Below are 25,047 nucleotides of genomic sequence, written 5' to 3' on the forward strand. Positions count from 1 at the left end.
ACCCTGGTCAGCTGTGTGCAAGGCAGGTGCCCTACCCGCTGGACTATCGCTCTGGCCTCAAAACAATCCTCCTTTCGCTCTGGCTCAGTGGCTCACTAGGTCGCCAGTACACTCATTCACTGTTGGGTGCATGGACTAATTCACCATCCTTTAAGGACCCTGCTACTGGGAGACATTTATGAATCACTCTATGTGCCCCGCAGAAAGTTCAAAACACCTACGAGGCATGACACAGAGAAACGACAGACATGGGGCTGAGATCTTGAAGAACGGACGTGGAAAGGGGTGATCTGGTCAGAGGAATGAAATACATCGAGGAAAGATGCATGCAAGAAAAAGGAAAGGCAAAATCAACGGGCACTCAGGGACTGGAATGTGTAATTCCAGCAGGAGATACACAGGCAGTGAAGCAAGTCTGCCCGTTGGCCAGCACAGCTCTCTGCTGTCCTGTGGTCCCTGCCCAAGGAAATATCTGGGCACAGGGCTGACCACTGGCTGGAAGCCCGTAATGTGGCTTGGCAAGAAAAAGCAGGACGGGCCAGTCAGATCCACTCTCAGAAACACGAGGAGGCTGGGAGAGGCCGATCTAGCAGACCGTTGTATCCCCTCACTTCACGTACACACACATCCATGGAACTCCCTTGGGGACAATGCCCAGGGGTGCTCAGGAGCTAGTCCGGGCGATGCCCCTTTGGGGCTGGGTCTTGAGCCTGGACCCCTGTGTGCAAACCCATGGTGTGGTCTGCTTTTTGCGCTCTCACTGGCCCTCTGCAAGACTCAAAAATTCAAGAGCCAACCAAACTTTCAACTTCCTTCTAAACTCCTCCCTGGAACTGATGATGAGGGTCCAAGCTGGACTCGGACTCTGGCTCTTTCACAAACTTCTTGCTCCTCTGTAACAGAAAAGCAAGGGGCTGGAGAGATAGTACCATGTGCAAGGCATTTGCCACGAGTGATTCCTGTGTGCAGAACCAGGAGTAACCCCTGAGCACTGCCACGTGTGACCCCCAAACAAAACAAACGTACAACAGAAAAGCCTGCCTGGGGGCTGGAGCGATAGCACAGCGGGTAGGGCGTTTGCCTTGCACGCGGCCGACCCGGGTTCTAATCCCAGCATCCCATATGGTCCCCTGAGCACCGCCAGGGGTAATTCCTGAGTGCAGAGCCAGGAGTAACCCCTGTGCATTGCCGGGTGTGACCCAAAAACAAACAAACAAAAAAAAACAAAAAAAAAAAAAAAAAAAGAAAAAAAAGAAAAGCCTGCCTGCCTACCTCCCTCTTTTTGTGCCACTTCTGCCAGTGCCCAGACTCTGTGCTAGGGCTCTCTCCTGATGGGGTACAGGGGACCACCTGCTGTGCCAGGAATCAAACCCAAGAGGCCTCGTGCAAGGCAAGTGCCTGACCCGCTGTACTGTCTGGTCCCTGATACTGTCTTTTTCTTTTACTTATTTATTTATTTTAATTTTTGCTTTTTGGGTCACACCTGGCGATGCTCAGGGGTTACTCCTGGTTCTGCACTCAGGAATTACTCCTGGCGGTGCTCAGGGGACCATATAGGATGCTGGGATTAGAACCCGGGTCAGCCGAGTGCAAGGCAAACGCCCTACCCGCTGTGCTATCGCTCCAGCCCCGATACTTTCTACTTTAATCCCTTCCTTTCCTTCCCACTGGGGCTGTCGTATTGTTATGGGAACCAAGGGTGGACCAACATCTGATCTCTGTGCCCCCTGGAAACTGCCACAGTGTCCACCAGGATCACACATGCCAGCCACGGTGCTCACTGGGGATGAGGGGTGTCACGCCCTTCAGGGCTGTGGCCTGGCTGGAAATTGCTTGCCAGGTGGGATCACAGACAGCAGAGCTGCCAGGACCAGTTTGGTGCATGTGGCAACACTGAGGGTTGAACTTATCACCTTACGCTGGCCGTCAGCTGCCCTAAGCCCTTGTGCTATTCCTGGGGGCCTCCCTCCCACTTCCCAATTGGGTTAAGTGCTCCAGGAATAAGCCAAACGCCCCATCTCCCAGAACCCCTCACCAGAGGACACTTAAGGCAGTGGAGAAAACAAGCAATACGTGAGTAGTGAATTATCTCCATGAGTGGACGGCTTCCAATTTTTTTCTGACTAGGAAAGCCTAATAGAAGAATTTAAAGTGTAACTGTTGTTGGGCCGGAGCGATAGCACAGTGGGTAGGGCATTTGCTTTGCACGCGGCCGACCCGGGTTCGATTCCCAGCATCCCATATGGTTCCCTGAGCACTGCCAGGGATGATTCCTGAGTGCAAAGCCAGGAGTAACCCCTGAGCATCGCTGGGTGTGACCCAAAAAGAAAAAAAAAAAAAAGAATTAAAGTGTAACTGTTGGCGATGGGTCACCACGGGGGTTTCAGCATCTTAGATGGCAGAAGGAGAACAGAGCTACCCCGCTTTAACGAAGCCCGTATTCCCGCCTCCGAGCCCACGAGACGGGGCTCTCCCTCCAGTGCTCATGTCACGGGACTGACTGTCAGAGCTGCTCGCTGTCTCGTGTTCCTGGCGAATGCTCAAGCCCCGTGAAAAATCCTGGTACAGTTCTATTCTATTTCTGGGCTTGGGCTGTTGCTGCCTGCAGGGGTGGGGGCCTGCACCCCCTCCCCTGTCACAGGTGGGTGTGTACTGTGCACCTGTGAAAACATATTTTCTATGTTTTTCTTTTCCCTGCATTGGGAATCAAACCCAGGGCCTCGTGCATGCAAGGCACGTATTCTCCAGGTCAGCCCTATCTCCTCCACCCCCTGCTCCCTCCAAATTAATCCAGGGGACACGGGATGGCTCAGGAGCAAAAGTGCCTGCACTGCGAGGGTGAGACCTTAAGTTCGACCCCTCCTGCCACCCCCATGCATCAGGCACGGTCCTGGGAGGCTCTGCTGTCTGGGAGCCCAGCCCCAAGCTGGGGGGATGTCTCCAGCCAAAGGACCATGGGCTCGGGCAACCCTGGCTGTCACAACAACAATAATGACAACGATAACGCCAATGATGGCAGCCACAATGGCAACAATGAAAGGGGGGTGTTCACCCTCACCACCACCTTCCATTTCACATGGTGATGGAACCTATTCGTTTCTTATTTATGCAACTTTGGAATATGTTGGTCGTTTTGATCAGTTTCATACCACTAATAATTGTAATGATAACTCAAATCAGAAGAAAATTTTTACTACTTAGAATTTTATGGATCCAGGAAATTAAAAAAAATTTTTTAGCTTCATGCAACACTGCAACAGGGAGTAGGTTTTAAGCATTAATTGTGTTACATATGTTACAGTGGAATACAATTTCACGAGGGGAGGCGGGACGGAAATAAAATTCCGGGGAGAAACAAGGAACCCCCACTAGAGATGCAGAGCACATTCATGCATTTTTAAAAGGGATGATGGTGGGGATCAAATTGCTCTGGTATTTAGACTCCACTGCATACATTAAAAACAGTGAGGCAATAGTTTTACCTAAAAAATATCAATGTTTATACCACACACTGGAAATCGCATTCTGCGAGCACACGCGGAAACATGCAGATGTAAACTTTAAAGTGTGTGAAGGGGCAGCAGGACTTACAAAACCCTTTTATGGGGGACTTGCAGAAAAGTCTGGAAGCAGCGGCGAGCCATGTTTACAACTGGGAGCGCTCCGAGAGGGTCTCTGTCCCTTTCCTCGTGACACATGGGGCGGGCGGAGCCAGGGGCAGATAGAGGGGCGTGGGGGCACGAGACAAAGGCTGGCAGAGGAAGGGGGCCAGAACAGATCCTGGGTGTGAGCAGAGAAGAGGCACGAGCACCCGGTGCTGGAGGAGTTGGCGCCAGAAGCCAATTCCCCCGCGGCTCAAACTGTCTTCCCAGGCCCACCAACGGCGGGCTGGTGGTCTGCGGAATCCAGCCGCTCTGCCTGCACCCAGACCAGTTCCGTCAGAATCTGCGATATCTTCATCCCACCCCCCACATCAGTGCATGCATCAACCCCGGGGAAGCACTGGGTCAGGAGTGAGACAGAAAGGAGAGCCCCCACCCCCCTGAACTGACGGTGAGAAGCCCTCTCCCTGGGCCGAAGCAGCCCAAGCAGGAGAACACAGGCCACGCATGACGGGGCCTGACGCCCCTCCCCACACCGTGCCCCAGAGCTGCGCAGTTATTGCTACATCAGACCAGCTCTACTGGGAGTGGCCCACAGAACAGTGCTCAGGGCTTACCTCCAGGCAGGCTCCGGGGGACCACATGGCATGCTGGGAATTGAACCCAGGTTGGCCGCGTGCAAGGCAAACACCCTACCCACTGTACTATCACTCTGGCCCCCAACAACCTCATATTGTCTTAATACCATCCATTCCCCCCAGGCCCCTCCAGTCACCGGTGTGAGACCTGGCTCTATCTTCTGGACCATTCTGACCACTTCCAGCAGCCTTCCCTGCTTCCGGGAATGGCCACACTCTGGAAGCCGAACGAACCCAGCATCCTCCAGGAGAGATCCCTCTCTCCTTCCACCCCCGTCCCAGGCTGTCTCTCCCCAGCCGCAGGGCGATGATCTTTCTCGTGCTCTCCACTCCCTTCCCAGCCCCCAGCCTCCCGGGCTGCCGGTGCCGGGGGTCTCCGACCTGGAGTGGAATCCCTCTCTGTGCTCCTTCCTCTAGGCCCAGGCTGCACTTCTCAGGCCCGCCCGGCCCGCCCCAGCTCTCGGGCTTCCTTCTGGACACGCCCCACTGAACCTTCTTCTTTCCTTTGGCCCCTGTTCTGGCCTGGAATTGTACTTTCACCTGCTGAAGTTATCTGGGGAGGGGATGGATCGTCTGTGAAAACTGGGCCAAGTCTGTTTTTGCGTGTGAATAGATTTCCAACATACTTTGTGTGTGTATGGGGGGGGGCAGGGCACACCCAGTGGTACTCGTGCCCGACTCCCTGGCTGTATGTGCAGGGATCACTCATGGAGGGGCTTGGGGGAACAGACATGGGTCGAGATTAAGCCGGGGTTGGCTTCTTAAAAGGCAGGTCTCTTAACCCGATAGATCTATTTCCCAAACCTCCCATGATGCCCTGCACATTCCCGGTGTGCTGAAGGAGGAGCTGGATTAAATGAATGACTCAATGAATTGACTGTGAGGCCGGAGTGCTAGTCCCGAGGGTAGGGTGCTTGCCTTGTATATGGCCAAGCTGGGTTCAACCCCTGGCGCCCCAAATGGTTCCCAGGCACACCAGGAGTGATTCCGGAGCCAGAAGTAAGCGCTGGGTATGGCCCCCAAACACAAACAAATCGACACACTGACTCCAAAGAAACCAAGATGACATGATGTCACAGTGAACTGCTCTGGGCAGGCTGCGAGCACACCCCGGCAGCGGGTCTGAGTCCCAGCCACGGAGTCAGCCGCAGGGGTCAGGCCAGGTGCTATGTCCCTGGCATGACGAGGCTGCGTCTGCAGGGCCTTAAGCAGACTCGGGCAGTGCTCTGGCACGGGCTGGTGATTCCAGAATGCCCTGCTGGGCCCAACCTCACCACTTGCCATCCTGGGAAGCCTTTGGCCCAGGGCACCTCTCCCCACACCCCCCAGGACCCCAAAGACCGTCCCTCCAGCATGCCGGGGGCGGGGGGTGGGGGGAGCGGAGGCTGCCTGTTTTACGAGTCCGCTTTGTTAAACGGTCCCAATCTGCCGGGCAAGATGGGGACTTCTTTGTGTTCAAAGTGACAGACTCCGTGCTCACACTGCCTTGCCAGGGGGCGAACCCAGGGCCGCACACGCTCCAGGCACGCACTGCTGAGCTAGTCCTGGAGTCAGCTCCATTCCTTATTCACTCTTCTCCTCAAACAGGAGGGAGGGTCTATTTGCTAGCACGGAACCCTAGAGTCAGAGGCAGGCTCCCAGCGCTGCCGCCGGGGCCAGCAGCTGCAGGGCTTGAAGACTGGAGCGAAAGTCTGATGCCCGGGCATGAACCCAGAGCCATAGGTTGGCCACTTGGGACCAGGCCAGTGGTCTGGGTTTCCACGTGCCCTCCGCGGGGCCCGACGTCCTCAGACGGTGTCAGAGGCGAGACAGCTGAGGCCCAGTGCCAGAGAATCTGACAGTGCCGGGCTCACAGCCGGAAGCCACATGCCGGGGTCCGGGGTTTGGCTCAGAGGTCAAAGGGCCCACCCTGCAAGCGTGGGGTCATGAGTTCAACCCCTGGGGGTGCCCACAGGGAACAAGCAGGGTCCCAGTGACCACTGCCGGGGATGCCGTGATCTCTGCCCCACCGCCGGGTGTGTGAGCGCCAGGCCAAGTGTGACCAGCAGGAACAGAGTGTGGCGGGGCCACTCTGGAGGAGTGGGTGGGACCCCCAGCGGCCACGTGTGGGAGCACTGCAGCAGCCCCACAACCAACCGCGGTGAGCGCCTCAACCCACGACGTACGTTCCCTGTCGGCATAAGGGCAGGGCAGGGGAGGGAGGCAGGGAAAGAATCCCAACGGGAACTAGTGAGGGAGTGACTCCTTGAAGAAGGGGCAGGAGGGGCGGGAGAGGCAGCACAGGGGGTGCAGCTGGCACGGCTCCCTGAGCAGTACAGTGGTGGTCTTGGTGGTCCCCACTCGGCACGGCCCTTCCTTCCAACACCACCGTGTCCTCGGGCCCTCGCCCTAAACTGTCCGGCCAGGTGCCGGGTACAGCAGCAGCGTCCCCTGACCTCGTCCTCTGGGTGGGCGTCTCGCGTTCAGTTCCTGAGAGCGCATGGCCCTGAGCACTTGGGGGGAGAAGACCCCAGCACTGCGAGGTGTGACCCCAAACCCAACCCAAACAACAACCAGAAAGGACAGGCAAGGGGCCACGAAGGTCGTACAGGGGCTGAGGGTTCTGCCTTGTACGTGGCCAAGCCTGGTTCAAGCCCCCACACTGAGCATCATCTCCGGAGCGGCTGGGAGTAACCCCCAAACCAAACCAATCAATCAGTAAAAGAAGGGGTAAGGAGGGAATGGCCAATCAGGACCAACAGTAAGTTGATAGATTTTTGGAACAGCTGCTGTTTACAGGTACACAACCTAAAAGGCATTAGAAGGGTCTAAAAAGAGTAAAAGTGATCCCAAACCCATGCCGGAAACAAGGAGAAAAGTTAGAGCCGACATCTTCCACGGCCATGTGTGGGAAGGCTCCCCCAGACTCGTCCCTGGCACCCGTGCTCCCCTGCAGACACAGCCTCCGAGTGGGGACACCGGCGTGCTGGTGGGTGAGTCCCCTCCCTTGCCCCCTCCCCCGTACACAGAGACAGCCAGCGCCCAGGGCGGCATCCTGTCACGGGCTGTCTCACACACCTCAGAGAAAGCCTGGACAGTGCTGCCCTGGGTCAGCCGGCCCCGCCCACTGCTGTCGTACCTCCTCAGGGTCCCAGCACGAGGTTCCCCAAGACTCCTGACGCGAATTTCCCACTGGGCAACGGTGAATGAGGGGACGAGCAGAGCGACAGCTTCCCCTTCCCAGTCGGCCCCTGCCTCAGCAACGCCCTGGGTCAGCCGCTACATCTGGGCAGTTCTGCTACTTTCCTGCCCTACTCGGCTCTGCAGACGCAAAAGCAGCCACAGGCGGCACAGAGAGAAATGGGCAAGGTGATGGTCAGAGTCCTGGAATGTTCCAGATGCTTCTCAGCCTTTTGGCTAAGATCAAGTGTAGTATCTGGAATGTTCCAGAATCTTGTCAAGCCAGGAAGCAGAAGGGCGCTACTTCTTGGGGAGAGGAGGACCCAAGCAGTGCTCCGGCACTCTGGGGGCCCCAGGGGCAATCCTTGGCCAACGGGGCTGCTGGGGCCCCTCAGCGTGGGAGACCCCCAGTCACTGTCAGTGGTGCACCCGGAGGTGCTCAGGGGCACCTCAGGGGCACCCTATGGAGCTGCAGATCAAATCCCGGCCGGGCGCAAGCACCGTACTCTCTCTCAGGACAGTACTTTGGATTTTCTTCATCCTTGTAAAACTTCTCAGTTTTCTAAGCGCTAAGGAGTAAGGGCTAAGAGGGTATGGTGTCCCCCAGAAGGCCAACCTGTACCTGCGGGGCGAGAGCATCAGCAGCCTGATGGTGCCTTCAGGCTTCCTGATACACCCAAATTTCCGCTTGTGCCTCTGGCCGAAGCCCAACAACTTGGGACCAAGTTTCCCAAGAAATTGAACGGCCAAAGTTAGGTATGTGGGAGCCACATCGACAAACCACCTCCGGCTCTGCTACACTAACTTGTTTATCAGCCTTGCTTCAGAAACCATAAATCTCAAAAGAGATCAAAATCAGGCCATTGAAGCGCATTAACGGTCATGATTCAGAGACTCACAAATGAATCTTGGAAGAGAACAGCACGACCCAGAGATGTCTCCCCACCCCACGTCAGGCTGAGTTCACCAGGGCACCTCGGAGGGGGACAGGTGTGTCCATCCACTTGCCCCACTTGCACTTGCTGTCCAACCCACAGCAGCTGCAAACCTCCAGGACCCAATCACTGTCACGCACACAGCCGACCTCCACAGGCTCTTCCCGAGCCCCACGCATGAGAATGAACCCACTGAGAAAACCAGGCACACGGGACTTGTTACTGAAAACTCCAGGCTTCACGGAGTCGAGATGGGTGACCTCCCCCATCTCCCCGCCCTTCTGGTTCCCTGGCAATCAGGCCCACGAACTGCCTCTGGGCACCACTTAAGCACATTAACAGCCATGATTCAGAGTCACAAATGAATCTTGGAAGAGAGCAGCATGCTGCAGAGATGCCTCTGAACCCCACATGTTAAAAAATCCTGGAACTCCAGGACCACGAGGCCGCTTGTGCAGCTACAGGACATCTCATACTATGCATAACAAGGAACACAAAATAAATTATCTAGCATCTGCCTATGGGGCAGGCTTGGGTGGTAGTGGTGGGAAAATTCGAAATAATGGTGGTGGGAAGGTGTAATGGTGGTGGGGTTGGTGTTGAATGTAAACAATTATTGCGAACAACTTTATGAAAATAAAATAAAAAATTTCACCCCTGTATACAACACTGAAGGGCACAGCCAAAGAAGCCTCAGATTTGGGCTGGGGCCACAGTACAGGGGTTAGGGTATTTGTCCTGCACATGACCCATCTGGGTTTGATCCTCAGCATCCCATATAGTCCTCCTGAAACCACTAGGAGTAACCCCTGAGCACTACTGGGTATGGCCCCCAAACAAAAAATGAAAATGAAAAAGGAAAGAAAAAGAAAAGCCTCAAATTCACTACATTCATTATATGTGTTCATGTTTGCAGCAGGCTTTTACTGTTGCAAAACTTTCGTGGCCACAGCATTCATTTATGGGACCCTATATGGGACCGTGGCTCTCAGGTAGAGAATCTCGGATCTGTGTCTTTTTGATTTTCGGTTTGCTTTGGTACCACACCCAGCAGTGTGTGGTCCCTGGCAGAGCTTGGGAGACTGTATGTGGCGCCAGGCATCAGAACCCTGGTCAGTCACCTGCAAAGTAAGTGTCCAACCCACAGCACCATCTTTCTTGTGCAAGAAGTTATGAGCTGGAAAGGTAGCACAGGGCTTAAGGCTGACGGGTTTTATTTCCCAGCACCACTGAGTGTAGCCTTGGGGGTCCACACACACTACCTGAGGCCGGGGTAACCCACCCCCCACTGCACGGCCTGAGCAGCACCCCGTCCTCTCGAGCATCCAAGTCCCTCTCTCCCTCCCCCACTGCACCCCTGGGGATCAGGAGACCACACAGTCTGCAGGGAGGAGGCTCCGTGTCCAAGGGGACTGTCCCCTGGATGAGAGAAGCGACAGGATGGAGGAAGTTGATTTTGGCCAAGGTCTTAATGGGGCTCGTTTGCTTATATTCAAGAGGGGTGACACGCTGCTTCTGCCAGATCACGGCTGCCTGCTGGAGGGAGGGAAACCAAAAAGAATTTCCTTTTTCCAAATCTGGCTCATCAGACACTGCAAACGCAATTTCCTGATTAACTCTGCTTCGTATGTTTGTATGTCTTAGTCTCATCTCCTTCTCACGTTATCCAAGAACCTGGCCCTGGGATCCCCTCCCTGTCTGCCTTTTTTTTTTTTTTTTTTTTTGCTGGGGTCATACCCAGAAGGGCTTACTTCTGGCTCTGTGCTCAGGAATCACTCCTGGCAGGGCCCAGGGGACCATATGTGGTGCCATGGATTGAATCCAGATTAGCTGCAATCAAGGCAAGTAACCCCTGTACTATCTCTCTGGTCCCCCTTCCCTTGCCTTTTTTAAAAAAAGGTTTTTTTTTGGGGGGGGGGGCTGGAGAGATAGCACAGCGGGTAGGGTATTTGCCTTGCACGCGGCTGACCTGGGTTCAAATCCCAGCATCCCATATGGTCCCCTGAGCACGGCCAGGGGTAATTCCTGAGTGCAGAGCCAGGAGTGACCCCTGAGCATCGCTGGGTGTGACCCAAAAAGAAAAAAAAAAGGTTTTGGGGCAAGAGCAATAGGACAGTGGGTAGGGCATTTGCATTGCACGCAGCAGACCCAGGTTTGATCCCTGGCATCCCATTTGGTCCTCTGAACACCGCCACCGGTGATTTCTAAATGCAGAGCCAGGAGTAAGCCCTGAGCATCGCCAGGTGCAAAAAGAAAAAGAAGTGTTTGAATTGTGCCCTACTCCCACGCTGCTGATTTCTATATCTGGTACAGGTGGCCAAGCTCACCCACACAGCTGTGCTGCGTGCATCTGCGGTCGAGGTGTACAGCACAGCAAACACTAGGTGGCGCAAGGGATCCCAAAGCAGCACCCCAGGGAGAGCACTGGGCACTTTGGGGGGGGGGGGGGGTACCTGGAACCAAACCCTCTGCCTCATGCCTGCAGAGCAGGCGCTCAGCCCTCCCCAGGGGTTCTGGAATCATCTTACCTGGGTTCTCTCCCCAACAGGCCCAAAGAAGCAGACTCCAGGGGCCGCCTGCTCTGGGCCACTGACTTGTAGGCTGTGAGTGAGGCTTTTACAAGCCAGTGACCGAAGGAGGGGGATGACCCTGCCTGGGCCTGCGATGCACACAGGGTTGGCCGCCTCCCTGCCTTGGGTTTCGTTTAACGCTCCACTGCGGGTGGTTCGGGGCTTCCTTTGCCCCATCCCCAGGCACCCGAGGAACCAGGAGCAGCCTGAGTCACGGGCTGGTCCCTGCAATCAGCCTGGACGTTTTTTAACTCCCAGTTCTTGGGCCATACCTGGTGATGCTCAGGGCTTACTCCTGGCTTTGTGCTCAGGGTTTGCTCCTGGAGAGCTCGGGGATCAGATGAAGTGATGGGGAGTGAGCCCGGGTTGCTGCGTGCAGGGCGAGAAGCCCCCGAGGTGCTATCCCTCCGTGTCCCTCTCCCCTGGGACGTGCTCCGAGACCTGCAGTGGCAGCCTGGGCAGCAGCCCGCCCTGCACGGGCGAGAGCTGGAGAGGGTCCCCCAAACACCTCCAAGAGAAGCTCCCAAGCACAGAACCAGGAGGAAGCCCTGAGCACTACAGGGCGCGGTGCAAACGTTTAATAAAAGGTGAGCAGTGGTGACACACTCGACCCAGGGTAGGAAAACACCGAGTCACGTGCGGCCTTGCTCTCTGAGGCGCTTTAGGAAACAGTGGTGTTTCCTCCCTGTGGGTGACAAACCACAGGCAGGGTGGCCTGCTCAGGCCCGTTCTGAAGGGCAGGCAGGCCCCTTCTGCTCACTGCTCTCTCCTCCCGTATCCCAGCTGCCATGGACGCTGAGGAGGGGTGGAGGGAGGGAATGAGAAGCTGACCTGAGGAGTCCAAGGTGACTGCCTGGAGACAGCAGCCAGAGTCAGTGGGCCCTGGGGTGGGTCGAGTATTCAAAGTGCCCTCTTCCACTCACAGCCCAGACTGATGGGGAGACTCTGGAGTGTGCGGTGTGGAAGGGGCCCTGCTGGAGGGCTCAGAGGCGGAGCAGAGGGCTGGTGGGCCGCAGGCCCTGTCCCCCAAGTGACCCGGCTGCCCTAACTGCAGATTCACACAGACGTTACCGAGTCGTCAGCAGCCCTGCTTTCTGACGGGATTATACGAGGCCCAGGGGCATCACAGTGCTGGCTAACGTGAAAGGAGCTCCCAGAGGGAGCAGCGGGCTTGGGTGGGGCCTGAAGCCTGGCAGGGATGGGACCTTCTATATCTGGTACAGGTGGTAATGATGTCCAGGACCTTCTCCAGGAGCGGGTGGCTGCTGGGGCCCCTCCAAGGGTCGCCTCCAGAGTTGGGGGTCTCGCGACGGGTCTCTGCGGAGTGGCCAGCTGGCAGGGGTTCAGCCGGGCCCACAGGGAGGGAGGAGCCCTCCTGTCTCGGGGTGCAGGCTCTGTGAATCAGCATCTGGACTGGAGCCGACGAAGGCTGGCTGGCCCCACGGCTGTCCTGGGCAGGGCGGGGCGGGGCGGGCTGGGAGAATGGGAGGGGGAACGCAGGGCCTGCCAGGGTCATTGGACTCTTCCTGACATCTTCCTCGGGCGGTTGTAGTCCAGGCGGCCGATGTCAGTCCCCTCACTGCACTGGGGCCCAGGGCCCGGCCTGTGGGCTGGACGTTCCCCATCACTGCTCTAGTGGCCCCGAAAAAGGCCCGGCGGTGTGGAGGTGAGGTGGGAAGTGGGACCCCCTCAGCCCTACCAGCAGCCTTCACCTGCACCAGGAATCCTAGTCAGACAGCTGGAGGTCTGTTCCTGCCCCCGGCACCGCTGGCAGCACTGCCCTGGGAGGCCCAGACTGGCTTCCTGAGCAGGGGACGGGAGGGCAGCATGGGTACATGGCCCAGCACCGGCCTGCTGGGGGGAGGGGGGAGTCCAGTGGAGGATGCAGCTCCAGATGAGGCAACTGGCCCCGGCTCCAGTTTGTTGCTCTCAGAGCCATCAGTGGAGAACCAGCCCTGGTGGGGAGCCTGAGGAACACTGCTGTGGCCCAGGGGGCATGCCCTGCAAGCCTAGGTCACGAGTTCAAACCCCAGGGGTCCCACAGACGCTTGCATCTGGCCCTGTTGTTTGAGCCTGGCAGCTGCCCGTGATCCTGGGGGCCACAAATGATTTTTGGCCATACCACAGCCAGGTGTGTATGAGAGCACCAAAAGGGGTGAGCAGCCCCCCCCCACCCCGCAAGCACGGCAACTAAAAAAAAGATAAGTGAGCACCAGAGCCAAGAAGAGCAGCCTCTGGGGAGCACTGTGAGCAGCACAGCGCCCCCAGTGAGCATGTGTGCAGGCCCCAAGCCTGAAGGGCGAGGACAGTCTAATCAAGGGGAGAAAGGAGATTAATTCGGACAATACAGAACTGCAGAGAGAGAGAGGGGCTGAAGGCTCCGCCTTGCACATGGCCGGCCCCGCTCCAAGACCCTGCTTCTAATCCTGGCAGCACCTGCGGCCCCCGAGGCCCACCCGGAGGGATTCCTGAACACAGAGCCAGGAGTCAGCCCTGCCTGGGCACTGCGGGTGATGCCCCAGACGGAAAAGAAACAAGGCAAAGTTTAAATGCTGGAAGAATATCTACCTTTCTCTTCCTCTCAAAGACCTTGTTTCCAAGGGGATGGGTGGGAGGCGCGGTGAGAAGGCCGGGGGAGCCGGAACAGAGCGCCAGAGCCCAGCGAGGAACACCTGTAAGTCACGGGGCTTCAGAAATTAAAAAACAAAAAAAAGGAAAAGAGAAAACAAGATTAAGGAGCGAGGGCCCAGCGCGAGGGCGCCCCGAGAGGAAACACCCTCTGTGGACTCGGCTCCCCCGGTCCTCGAGAGCAAACCGAGTGGGCTGTGTGGGCTCGGCCCTCACACAGAAGCCCCCCGGCGGTGACATCAGCGCCCACAATGGTGGTGACCCGGGGCCACATCCTGGGCAATTCCTCCCGGCCTGGGCGATACGGGGGCTCGCACGGTGACCCTGCCGCCATCACTGGCCTGGGTTCTGGCGGGCCACGACAGAGCGGGGAAACCTCGCGCCAGGGCTGGAGCCCGTCCCAGCACCACTTCCTGCATCAGCCCCTCTGCCAGGCCCTAGGGAGACCCAGCATTTCCCCGGCAGCGCGATGCTCCCGGTCCTTCTCACTTGGCACCCACCGGGCGAGGCCTCAGAGCCGACCCCCTCAGGCTTCCCAGGACGCACCCAGTTTGGCCGCCCCTAGAGCCGCCTCCTTTGGGGGTGCTCTGCAAGGCGGCAGCTCCACTGCACAGGTGGGGGATGTCGGGAAGAGTCTGGGGGAGGGACGCGCCGGCTGTGTGAGGCCCAGAACTGGGCCCCTGGCACTGTGGGTGTAACCACCCCTGGCCCCTGCCACAAACCGGGGCGGGAGGTATTTCTCGGTGGGACAGGACTTGCCTAGCCTGTTGGCCTCTTGGAGCTGTGGGTTTGAACTGGCATCGCTTTCTCTCTGCCTCCCTCTGTCTCCCTATCTCTATCTCTGTCTCTGTCTCTGTCTCTGTCTCTGTCTCTCTCTCTCAAGGGATTCAAACGTGACTCAAAGGTGTTAAGTGCCTGCCTAGAAAGTGCCAAGTCTTGAGTTGACCCTCACAGGCGTGCAGGTGCTGGGGAGAAGCGTGAGCTGCTATGGCCGCAGCTGTGAGGAGGGCCTGGCCCCAGGGCTCAGCGGCTGTGGGTTCGAACCCTGTGCTACAGAGAAGCACTGAGGTGACCTGCTGCCGGGGGGATTCTCAGGGACTCGGGCGCACCCAGGGCCAGTATGAGGGACACTGGCCACTCCTGGGCTGGTTCCCTGCGAGAGGGCAGAGGAAAGGAGGCAGGCCTGAGTGGCTGCTGAGACCAGCTGTGCCAGGAGGTCAGGAGATGAAGAGGAGCACGTTGCTTTATTTTAGTGGACATTAGCTTTACTTTAACGCTTATAATTTTTTAACTCTTCTATGAAAAAAAATTTTTTTTTTGACTCACACCTGGCGATGCTCAGGGGTTACTTGGGCTCTGTGCTCAGAGATCACTCCTGGCGGTGCTCAGGGAACCATATGGGGTGGTCAGGGACAAAATCGAGGTTGGCCACATGCAAGGCAAGAGCCCTCCCTGCTGTGCTGTGGGGCTGGTTCCAGAGCTGCTTCCAGAGACTCGGTAGAGTCAAGTTGGAAGAGAAGGAGCCTTCATGCCTGGGCCTGAGAACCCGGCTGTGCAGTCTACGGCGGATGCTGGGACGTGCCCCCCAAGGCTGCCTTCCGTCAGGAGGATATGTCGCCCCCTCTGGGTTTCCTCTCTAGCGACCCACTGCACCCCCACTCCAGGAAGCCCCCAAGCTGTGCTCAAGACTTGCTCAAGGCAGATATCCTGTTGGTTTCCAGCCCCCATTATCTCATCGTCCCAATTTCTTGCCAAAACAACTTCCTCTGCGTGCTCCCGGGCCAGCGGGCTGAGGGGTGCTCCACTGGGCACCCAAGGCTGAATGAGGCAGAGACAGAACTCCGGGAAAAGCACGAGAACCAGTACCCTAGGTTCATTTTTCCCAAAGTGGGGAGGGGCTCCTGCCCCTAGGGGTGCCCTCCCTTGAGGGCCAGGGATTCCCAGGGTGTGAGAGGGTGCGGAGTGATCTTTTTTTTTTTTTCTGAAAAGGGGCACTAGGCCAAGTAAGTTTGGGGACCTGCTCTAGATGAAGGGTCGAGAGGCCTAGCACCTCTGCAGTCTGTTTCTAATCAGCACAAGGCTTTAGGTTTTTCAGGGTGAAAATTACAGAACTTTATCTTTTAAAAACTTGTTTTTTTTTTTTTTTTGAGGCCACATCCAGCAGGGTCAGGACCTACTCCAGGTTTGTGCTCAGGGCTCACTCCTGGCTTTGTGCTCAGGGGTGACTCCTGGCTGTGCTCAGAGCTGACTCCTGGTTCTGTGCTCAGGGCTGACTCCTGGCTGGGTGCTCAGGGCTGACTCCTGGCTGTGCTCAGAGCTGACTCCTGGTTCTGTGCTCAGGGCTGACTCCTGGCTGTGTGCTCAGGGCTGACTTTTGGCAAGGCTCCCAGGATGGTACGTGGTTACGGTCGGCTGTGTGCCAGGCAGGCACCTTACTCCCTCTGGGCCCCAGGCACCCTATCTAAGAGCTGCATTAAAGTCCCTCTCCAAAGAGCTCAAGCAGCACTGAGTCAAGCCCGATCTGCCCTGCGTGTCGCACAGGCTGCTCCCAAGGCGACCCCCTCCAGCAACGGCAGCCTCAGCCCGGGCCGAACGCACAGCAGGGTAGGCGCTGGCAGGCACCTCGCTCTGGGCTGGGCAACCCAGGACCCAAAACCGTGTTAGGGAGGCAGTCCCGACGAGAGGGAGAAGGAGCTTCACTCTCAGCTTCCTAGGTAGTTTGCCAAGTGTTGAAAGCATGGACTCCTGCCAATGGTAGAAGGGGACAGACTGTAGCTCGGCAGCAGAGCGTATGCCTGGCATGAGGGCAACCTGGGTTGAGTCCCAGCATGGGGCAAGACCAACAGAAACACAAAACCGGGGGTAGGGGAGAAGGCTCGAGGCTGGAGCCTGTAGCCTCAGAGGCAGGCGGTGGACCACATGGTCCCCTGAGCACTGCTGGGGGCCCTGGGGGCCCAAGTAGCTCTGGGAGTGCCCCAGAGTCCCTGAAACACTGCTCAGGAGGCGCCGCCATACCCAGCCCCCAAATAAGAAAGATGGGTTGGGGGGTTTGATTTCCTTTTTAGACTTCAACAGGGACATCCACAGGCAGCAGGACGAGTCCCAAGGCTCGGAGAAGGGAGTGACCCCTGCAGGGTGCGCGAGGGGAGAGGCGTGGCCTGGAAGGAGTGTCCCCCTCTGTGATGCTGAGTGCCAGGCCCCTCGGGGGCAGGCTCCCTCCTGCTCCTGCCTGGGGGGCTGCTGTGGCTGAGGGTCATTGTGGCTCCCCAACCACGGGCATCACCCCGGGCAGTGTGGCTCACGCGTGGACACGTGGTCTCCTGCCCAGCAGCCGGGACCCCTGGCCCATGTACTGACAACCGCCAGCCAGCTGCCAGTTCAATGTGTCTGAATACCACGTTCCATCACCTGGAAACAGCACTGAACTAATTATTTTTTGCTGCTGTTTTGGGGCCACACCTGGCTCTGCACTCAGGATCACTGCTGGTGGGGCTCGGGGATCAGATGGGGTACCGGACTGGACCCTGGACTGTTGCATGCAAGGCGCGTGCCCTACCTGCCATAATATGGCTCTGGCCAGCATTTATTTTATTTTTTTTCTGTTTGGGTCACACCCGGCGATGCACAGGGGTTAATCTTGGCTCTGCACTCAGGAATTACCCCTGGCGGTGCTCAGGGGACCATATGGGATGCTGGGAATTGAACCCAGGTCAGCTGCATGCAAGGCAAATGCCCTACCCGCTGTGCTATCGCTCCAGCGCCAGCATTTATTTTTTAATTAAAAACAGACAAACAAACCCCCCACACTAGGAAGCAGCAATTCTACTCAGAGCAAAGAGGGGAAAAAACAAGTCTAAGAAAATGCAGTTTTTGTCCCTCCCACCCCTTTGTTCTGCCTTATTTTGGACAGATGAGTAAGAAGCTGGAGGTGCCACTGAGCAGGAGTTCAGCCCCAGGCAGGAGTTCAGGGTTGAGGTGGAGGGGGTTGCCCTGGTGGCACAGGGCTGACGCACGGGATATGGGGGGTGCTCAGGGAAGATCACCTGCGGAGCCCTGCCCCCCAGCCATCTCGGGTGGGAAATCCCATGAGAGTGTGTGAGAGGGCGTGCCCGTCTTCCTGGCCGCAGGGACACTCTGGAACACTCAGTAAAGTGCTGTACTGAAGCACTCATGCATTCAGGAATTGTTCCTGGCGGTGCTGGGGGACGCTATGGGACACTGGGAATCAAACCCGGGTGGGCCACATGCAAGGCAAAGGCTCTCCCCGCTGTGCTGTCGCTCCAGCCCCTTTTCTCTACTTGAAAGGTAAGAAAAGGACAGGGACTGGATGGATCTGCCCAAGGTCATGCGGTCAGAGGCCCAGCACGGCCCCACCCTCCGGAGCCGAGGAATGAGGCTCACCCAAATGCTCTGTGAACCCAGCGCAGAGCCGAGTGTGACGCCGTCGCCGTGGTCCGTGGGCTCGATGCCACTGTCCTGGAGAGCTGGTTGGTGCATCACACTATTATATCACAACATCACACTTGCTCCTCCAGGAGAGGCCGACCTCCTGCCGACATCCCCGGGGCCTTTCTGGGGCCGGAAGCGGATTCTCCTCCAGTCCAGCTGGTCCCCCGCTCCCCCCGTCTCCGTGGGCCACCTCCACATCTGAACCTGTGGCTGGACGACGGCCCCCATGTGTCACACCTCACAATGCTTACCCCCACCCAGGGCATGGGGAGAACAAGGCCAGCCTGGCCCCTAGGAGAACCCTGGAGGGCTGACTACAGAAACTCCTCTCGGCCTGGCAGGAACAGCAAATGCAGTGGGGAAGCCACACAGAAGGCCACTAAGTGGGTGTGTGAAAACAGCAACATGGAAGGGTCTACCAGGACCAACTGTGCTGTAAACCTCAGAAAATGACCCTGGCGGCACCAGAGAGTGAGTGTCTAATGAGGTCAAAGAAATGATGGTACAGGCAGTCAGCAAAGCACAAGAATGTCCGAAATGAGAAAATCAGTGTGCCTTGTCACGCAGCCAGCCTGGACTCAATCCTCAGCACCCTTCACAGTACCCTCATCCTCACCTGGGGACCTCCTGTGATTCCCGAGCACTGTTGGGTGTGGCCCCCAAACAAAACTGACAGAACCAAAGAGTATGGCAGATAATACAGTGACATAAAAAATTCTTAAAAAGAAGAAAGGAAAGAGAAAGAAAACCCCCAACAGAAGGTGTGAGTGGCAGAGTACCCGCAGCTGAGGAAAGGAACAAGATGCTCCAAGGTGAGATGCAGGAGAACTCTCCGAGAAACAGACCAGCACGGTGAAGCACTATGCAAGGACCGAGGCATCATCAGTCCCTGGACAACGGGAAGCAAACGCAAGGAAGACCCACACGTGAGAGACATCGCAGACGAGTTTCCCAGAGCTGAGCCAGAGCCATGGTGCAGAGCGCTGGGCACTTGCCTTGCTCAGCTGCAGCCCTGGGCAGTGCCTGCCTGGAGCAATTCCTAGCAGTCAGGACCTCTCACAAGGACCCAAAGCACCAGTTCCCAGTCTGAAGGTCAGCGGTCAGTTATCATGGCTAGGACCGTACTGGGGAAGTGACCCCTGGACAGCACGCATGTCAGACTGTGCCTCGCCACCTGGCCACCCTGCAGGCCTGGAGCCAGACTGTAGCTCTCCCTGGATGCCTGACTCTGCCATCTGTAAGGCCCCGGCCAGGGTGGGGCTGTGCTGCCCTGCTTCTGACTTGGGTTTCCACCAGGCCTGATGACTGGGCCCTGACTTCACGGCTCTGGGTGTTTCCCGGGCCACCTCTGCTGCTTCCCGTGGATGGAACCCAGAGCCTCACATGCCACGGGGCTGCCTGCAGTGCACACGGAAAGGCACACGGGCCACGCTCAGCCGATGAGCAACCCTGCACCGCCCTCTCCCTGGTGCCCGTCCCCGGCTCCCAGAGGCCAGGGCAAAGGCACTCAGCTGTCCCGTGCCCGCTCATCTGGGGCCCTGGAAGAGCAGCTTCCAGCTCTCCAAAGCTCAGCGCAAATCAGGGGCAGAAAGGGGTGAGGCACGGTGCAGAAGGTACTGGGCCCCCTGGGGTCTGACGCCCAGCAGTGCAAGGTCCCAGGGGGGAAGAGAAGTGGTCACTCTGTGGGCATCAAAGGCAGAGATTCCCACACTGAGTTGGCCTACTGCCCCCTGGAAATATTTTTTTGTTTTTTGCGTTTTGGGTCACACCCGCCGATGCTCAGGGGTTACTACTGGCTCTGCACTCAGGAATTACTCCTGGCGGTGCTCATATGGGATACTGGGAATCGAACCCGGGTCGGCCACGTGCAAGGCAAACGCCCTCCCAGCTATGCTACTGCTCCAGCCCCCTTGGGGATCTTTCTTTTAGCAAACAGTGAGAAAGGACTCCCACCTGCACCGAGGCTATCCTCTGGTGTTCTAGAGCCCCCGAGTGGGGGCATCTCCCCTGCTGTGGGGAACCCTGGTCTAAAGCCTGCCAGTGCCTGCGGTCAGCAGGAAAGAGGTTCAGGGCCACAGAGAGAGCAGAGTGGGCAGGGCTGGCCCTGCACTCAGCGCCCCTGAGCCAGGAGTAAGCCCCAAACCAAAGCAAAGCAAAAAGAACTCTAAAGAGGTAATGCCAGTCTTGGGGCAGGGGTTGCCCGGGGAGAGGAGTGTAAATTCCCCGGCAGGCAGAAGTGCAAAGGTCCCGGGGGCAGCAGGGACTCCCCAGAAGCAAAGTACTCTTTCATTTCTTCTCTGGAGAAGACGGTCCTGCCCTGCCCAGCTGGTCGTCCACTGGCTCCTCAAGGCTCCCGGGCCTGAGCCGAGGGTGCCCCTGACCATGTGCTCACGGCCCGCCTTATTTATCACAGGACACCTACACAGGCTCCTTGGCACTCCCCGTCCCCGCCCTACTGTTCGGGACTCTGGAGTCAGAGCACCGAACTGGAGCCAAGAAGAGCAATGCGACTCCCCTCCTGGAATCGCCCTCCAGAAGGGGCACACTGCCAGGGCGCCTGACACACCCTGTGCCCGCCCAGCCCGCCCAGGCCCGGGGCAGGGAGCAGGCAGGGAGGGCCCTGGCTCTGCACTCAGGCGGGCGGGGGACCAGGTGTGGTGCGGAAGGTTGAACCCAGGTCGGCTGCGTGCCGGGCTTGCTTGCTTGCTGTACTATTGCTCCCGCCCTCTGGCCTTTTGGACCCATTCTCTGAAGATGAGGCGCAGACTTCGAGACAGGAGCCCCCCGCCCCCACAGTGAGGGGGAGTACTCAGTCCCTCAAGGCAGCACTCCAAGACACACTCCAGAACATTCTCTCCACGGGCTTTTCTAGGGGTGCTGCTGGCAGATGAGTGCCTGGCTCAGGATAACCCCGTCTCTCAGATCCGCCAAGACCCCGGCTCCCCCAGACAGGATGACCCCCGCCCCCGCTTCTGCATCTGGAAATACTTTTTGTGCCTGCATCTCAGACCGCCCCCTCCCCCCAAGCCCCCACCTTGGTTCCCTGCACAGGGCACAAAGAGCACGTAACAGAGGGTGTTTCGGCAAAAGAGGATCTTCCTGTTGGTGCACACGTCTATACAACTCGACACACAAAGATATAAAATGGCTGTACTGTCACTCACAAAGTTCATTCAGGAAATCACACTACTGCGGGGGAGGTGCTTGCGTGCTCAAGGCTGGCCCGGGATGGATTCTCATCACCCCTTCTGGTCCCCCGAGCGTGCCAGAGGGCCTGCTCAGCTGCAGAACCAGGCGTGAAGCCTGAGCACTGCCGGGGTTGGCCCCTAAACAAAACTAAGAAACCAGAGGATTTTGTTTTTGTTTTTGTTTTTTTTTTTTGCTTTTTGGGTCACACCCAGCGATGCTCAGGGGTTACTCCTGGCTTTGCACTCAGGAATTACTCCTGGCAAAAACCAGAGGATTTTGTGTAGCCTTCCTTTGTTTCCCAGAGCACTTGATATTCATACATGTTGTTGCCTATGTCTACAGTGTGTGCCCTTTAGGGGTTCAGTATTCCGCTTTGTTTATGTATCACAATTTAGCCATTTCCACATGCGAGACTTCTATTTCCAAGTTTTGGAATTAAAATGGAAGCTGTTCTTCAAAAATATATAATCTATGGGATGGGCTCCCCACGGGCAGGGCGGCGAGCCGGGGCGAGCCATCCATCTTGGCCCAGGGCTCTGAGGAACAGAGTCGAGGAGGGTCAGGAAGTGTGAATCACTCTCTGGAGCGGGGCTGTTACCAGACCAAGGCTGGCAGGCGGGGTGGGGGCTGGGCAGACTGGGCCTGGCCCCTCCGCCGGTTCCTCAACCAAGTGTCCCTGCTACCGTGCAGCAAGCCCACACTCAAGCCCCACCCTTGGAGACGTCGGGGTCATACCCGGGAAACGAAGGCAAGAGGTTGACTTCCCATGTTTTTGGTACCCACAGGTGAGATTTTAATTTTTAAAAATTTTGGTTTTTTTGGGTCACACCTGGCTTTGCTCAGAGCTTACACATGGCTCGGCACTCAGGGATCACACCTGGCGGGGTTTGGGGGACCACATTGGGTGCCAGCAGGGTCTGCTGTACGCACTCTCTGGCTAATTCTGGACTTTTAAACAAAGGGGTCAATCCCTGCTTTGCGAAAGGGAGCTGGTGGCCTGAGGTGAAGTTCTGGCAGCTGCAAACACCTCCCAAGCCATCGTGTTCACCAGCCACTTGGGACAGTGGGTGACCCCTGTCCAATGCAATGTGCAGGACTCAGCGGGGCTCCCTCTAGGCTAACAGGCACCTCCCTGCACCCACATCCCGAGGGCCACATCCCCCTCTTCCTTCCACAGCCCTCCCGGGCTCCGGGAAGCTGCTCACGCACCTAACACTCCGTCTCGGGCAGGCCTTTAGCTCCCTGTGCAGCTCCTGGTCATTTGGGGTCACAGTCCGTCTTGGCATTTTTACCAGCATGTGGGCTACGGTACAAAGCCACATCACTGCAATCGCCAGGTGCTGGAAGTAAACTGCTGCCCGACAGACACCAGGGCAGGAAGCGACCCAGACCCGAGAGTAAGACGCAGGGGCGTGTGAAGCGGCTCCCGCCCACTGTGAGAGGCAGGAAGTGGATGGAAGGCCCCTCTGACGCGCCCTGGGCCATGCCGGCCCTTGACCGGGGCGCTCCAGTGGGGGGAAGTCTCCCATGAGTGGGGTCGTAAGGCTGAGCGCCTTCAAGATCTTGAGACAGAGCGAGAGAGAGAGAGAGAGAGAGAGAGAGAGAGAGCGCGAGACAGAGCGAGAGAGAGAGCGAGAGAGAGAGAGCGAGAGAGAGAGTGAGAGAGAGAGAGCGAGAGAGAGAGCGAGAGAGAGAGAGAGAGAGCGAGAGAGAGCGAGAGAGAGTGAGAGAGAGAGCGAGAGAGAGAGAGCGAGAGAGAGAGAGAGCGAGAGAGAGAGCGCGAGAGAGAGAGCGCGAGAGAGAGCGAGAGAGAGAGCGAGAGAGAGAGCGAGAGAGAGCGAGAGAGAGAGAGAGAGAGAGCGAGCGCAGGCGCATAGCTGAGTGAGGGGTGCCCCGCGACCACAGTCCGGGGCAGTGGGCCGTGCTCCTTTCCCTGCTAGCCTGACACACTTTATGGTGCTTGAGCACCTGGTGGGCTGCGCCCGATTGCCTTCCTGCTCGTGGCTCTGGGGGCCCTCAGAGCAGAGCTATGGGCAGCACACTTGGGCATGGGGTGGGGGTGATTCTGGGAACTGCACTCAAGATCGTCCTAGCCTCCCATTGGCAAGGCTGGTGTTTTCTTTTCTTTTTCTTTTTTGGGATCACCCAAGTGATGCTCAGGGGTTCCTCCTGGCTCTGCACTGAGGAATTGTTCCTGGAGGTGCTGGGGGCCCATATGGAATGCCAGGGATTGAACCCAGGTCAGCTGCATGCGAGGCAAGTGCCCTCCCCGCTGTGCTATCGCTCCAGCCCAAGGCAGGTGCTTTTTGAGTTATCCCGTCCTCCTGCCCCCAGTTATGATTAAAAAAAAACCCAAAATACCCCAGTTTGAGTAACATTAATAGTGAGCCTGGGAGTCCCACACTGATTCTATGGTTTCTTTGTTTCCTTTTATTGGGGTGAGGGGGGACACCAGGGTCACACCTGGTGATGCTCAGTAAAGCACAGGCTGCCACCGCTGTAACTTCTGGCCACACCCACCGCTTGCTCAGGGCTGGAGCTCCCACGTGCAAAGCATGCACTCCTGCCCTACGGCATCTCCCTGGCCCAGGCCTCTAGACTTTCACCACGATCCACAACCAGCTTTCTCAGCATGGCAGCACGACCAAGAGTCTTTGGAGTCTGTTCTCAGTCGCCGGGACACTGGCTCCCACGGACCAAGTGTCCGGCTCATTCCAAGCTCATGTCCTGAGACCCCCACGCAGCGTCGCCCTATCTCCGGGATAGCTTCCTCCATGGGCCCCACGTTATGGGTGGAGCGGGGGCTTGGGAATGAAGCTAGTGAGGGAGTGGCAGGGCCGAGCTGAGAGCCTGCTTTCTCCCTGTCCTTCAGCCCCCTGGCCCCCAACTCTGGGGAAGGGGAGGGCTGGGGTGGAGGGGAGGCCCTGGGGGAAGAAAGCAAGAAGGCAAAGAGCAGCTCATGACAAGAGGAAGCTGGAGTCTGGTGTCATGTGCACAGGGGGCCCGGCCGGGGGTCCGGGCTTCTCTGGAGTGGGAATGAGGCCGCAGTATGGGGTAGCATGCGCAGAGGGCCGGGCTGGGGGCCTGGGGGCTTTGTGGAGTGGGAATGAAGCCCAGAGAAACAAGCCACAAAATATGCAGAAGCCATTTCCTCCTTCAAGGAAGATAAACAATAGATTCATAAACAAATTTGACAAAGCTGGCCAGCTATTTAAAGCATCCTGGTAAGCGCTCACATCCTTTGTGAGTATAAAGCTTATCCTGGTGTGTGTGTGTGTGTGTGTGTGTGTGTGTGTGTGTGTGTGTGTGTGTGTCTTGGGGCTGGGGGGCATGGTATATGCTGGGGCTAGGGAAGGGAGCAGCAGAGGGCCTGATACCCCCTAGCTCATCACCTGAGGATTCTGTGCTGCAGCCATGAACACTTCCTCTGTGGTTTCTGCCCCCCGCAGGTATAATGGGGAAGGATGAAGAACAGCTTCTGGCGATAAAAAGGACCAGGCACCCGACCTGACTTTCCGAAATGGAACAGCTAACACGCTGGATAAAATTTCAGGCTGAAAACAGCATCAACACGGCTGAGCTGGCGTGCAGGGAAAGGGTCTTCGAAACCTAAGAGTTCCCTGCTGGGGTTGAGCTCAGCGGTGAAACACTGCCCTCACAGGCACGACACCCTGGGTTAGGGCTGAGCACACACAAACACAGGGAACCCTACGTGGTCACCTGCGGGGAAGCTGACAGCAAGGCTGACCTTTGCCCCAGGAGTCCTGCTAGAATTCCTTGGAAGCCAATAGATTCTGCGTCACAGAAAAAAAGAATCTTTCCTTTGACGTGTTCAGGCGGTGCTGGGGGGTCCACGTGGTGCCAGTGGTCAAACCCT

At 57.4% G+C, this 25,047-nt stretch overlaps 1 protein-coding gene across 9 annotated transcripts in view; it reads right to left on the bottom strand.

The window, feature by feature from the left end:
- The window catches only part of TRERF1 (transcriptional regulating factor 1), a 223,960-nt gene that overhangs the window by 40,170 nt on the left and 158,743 nt on the right, over positions 1-25,047 (bottom strand). The gene's annotated exons all lie outside the window — the stretch shown is intronic.

The sequence above is a fragment of the Sorex araneus genome, chromosome 4 (assembly GCF_027595985.1).
Source record: "Sorex araneus isolate mSorAra2 chromosome 4, mSorAra2.pri, whole genome shotgun sequence".
NCBI classification, from domain to species: Eukaryota; Metazoa; Chordata; class Mammalia; order Eulipotyphla; family Soricidae; genus Sorex; species Sorex araneus.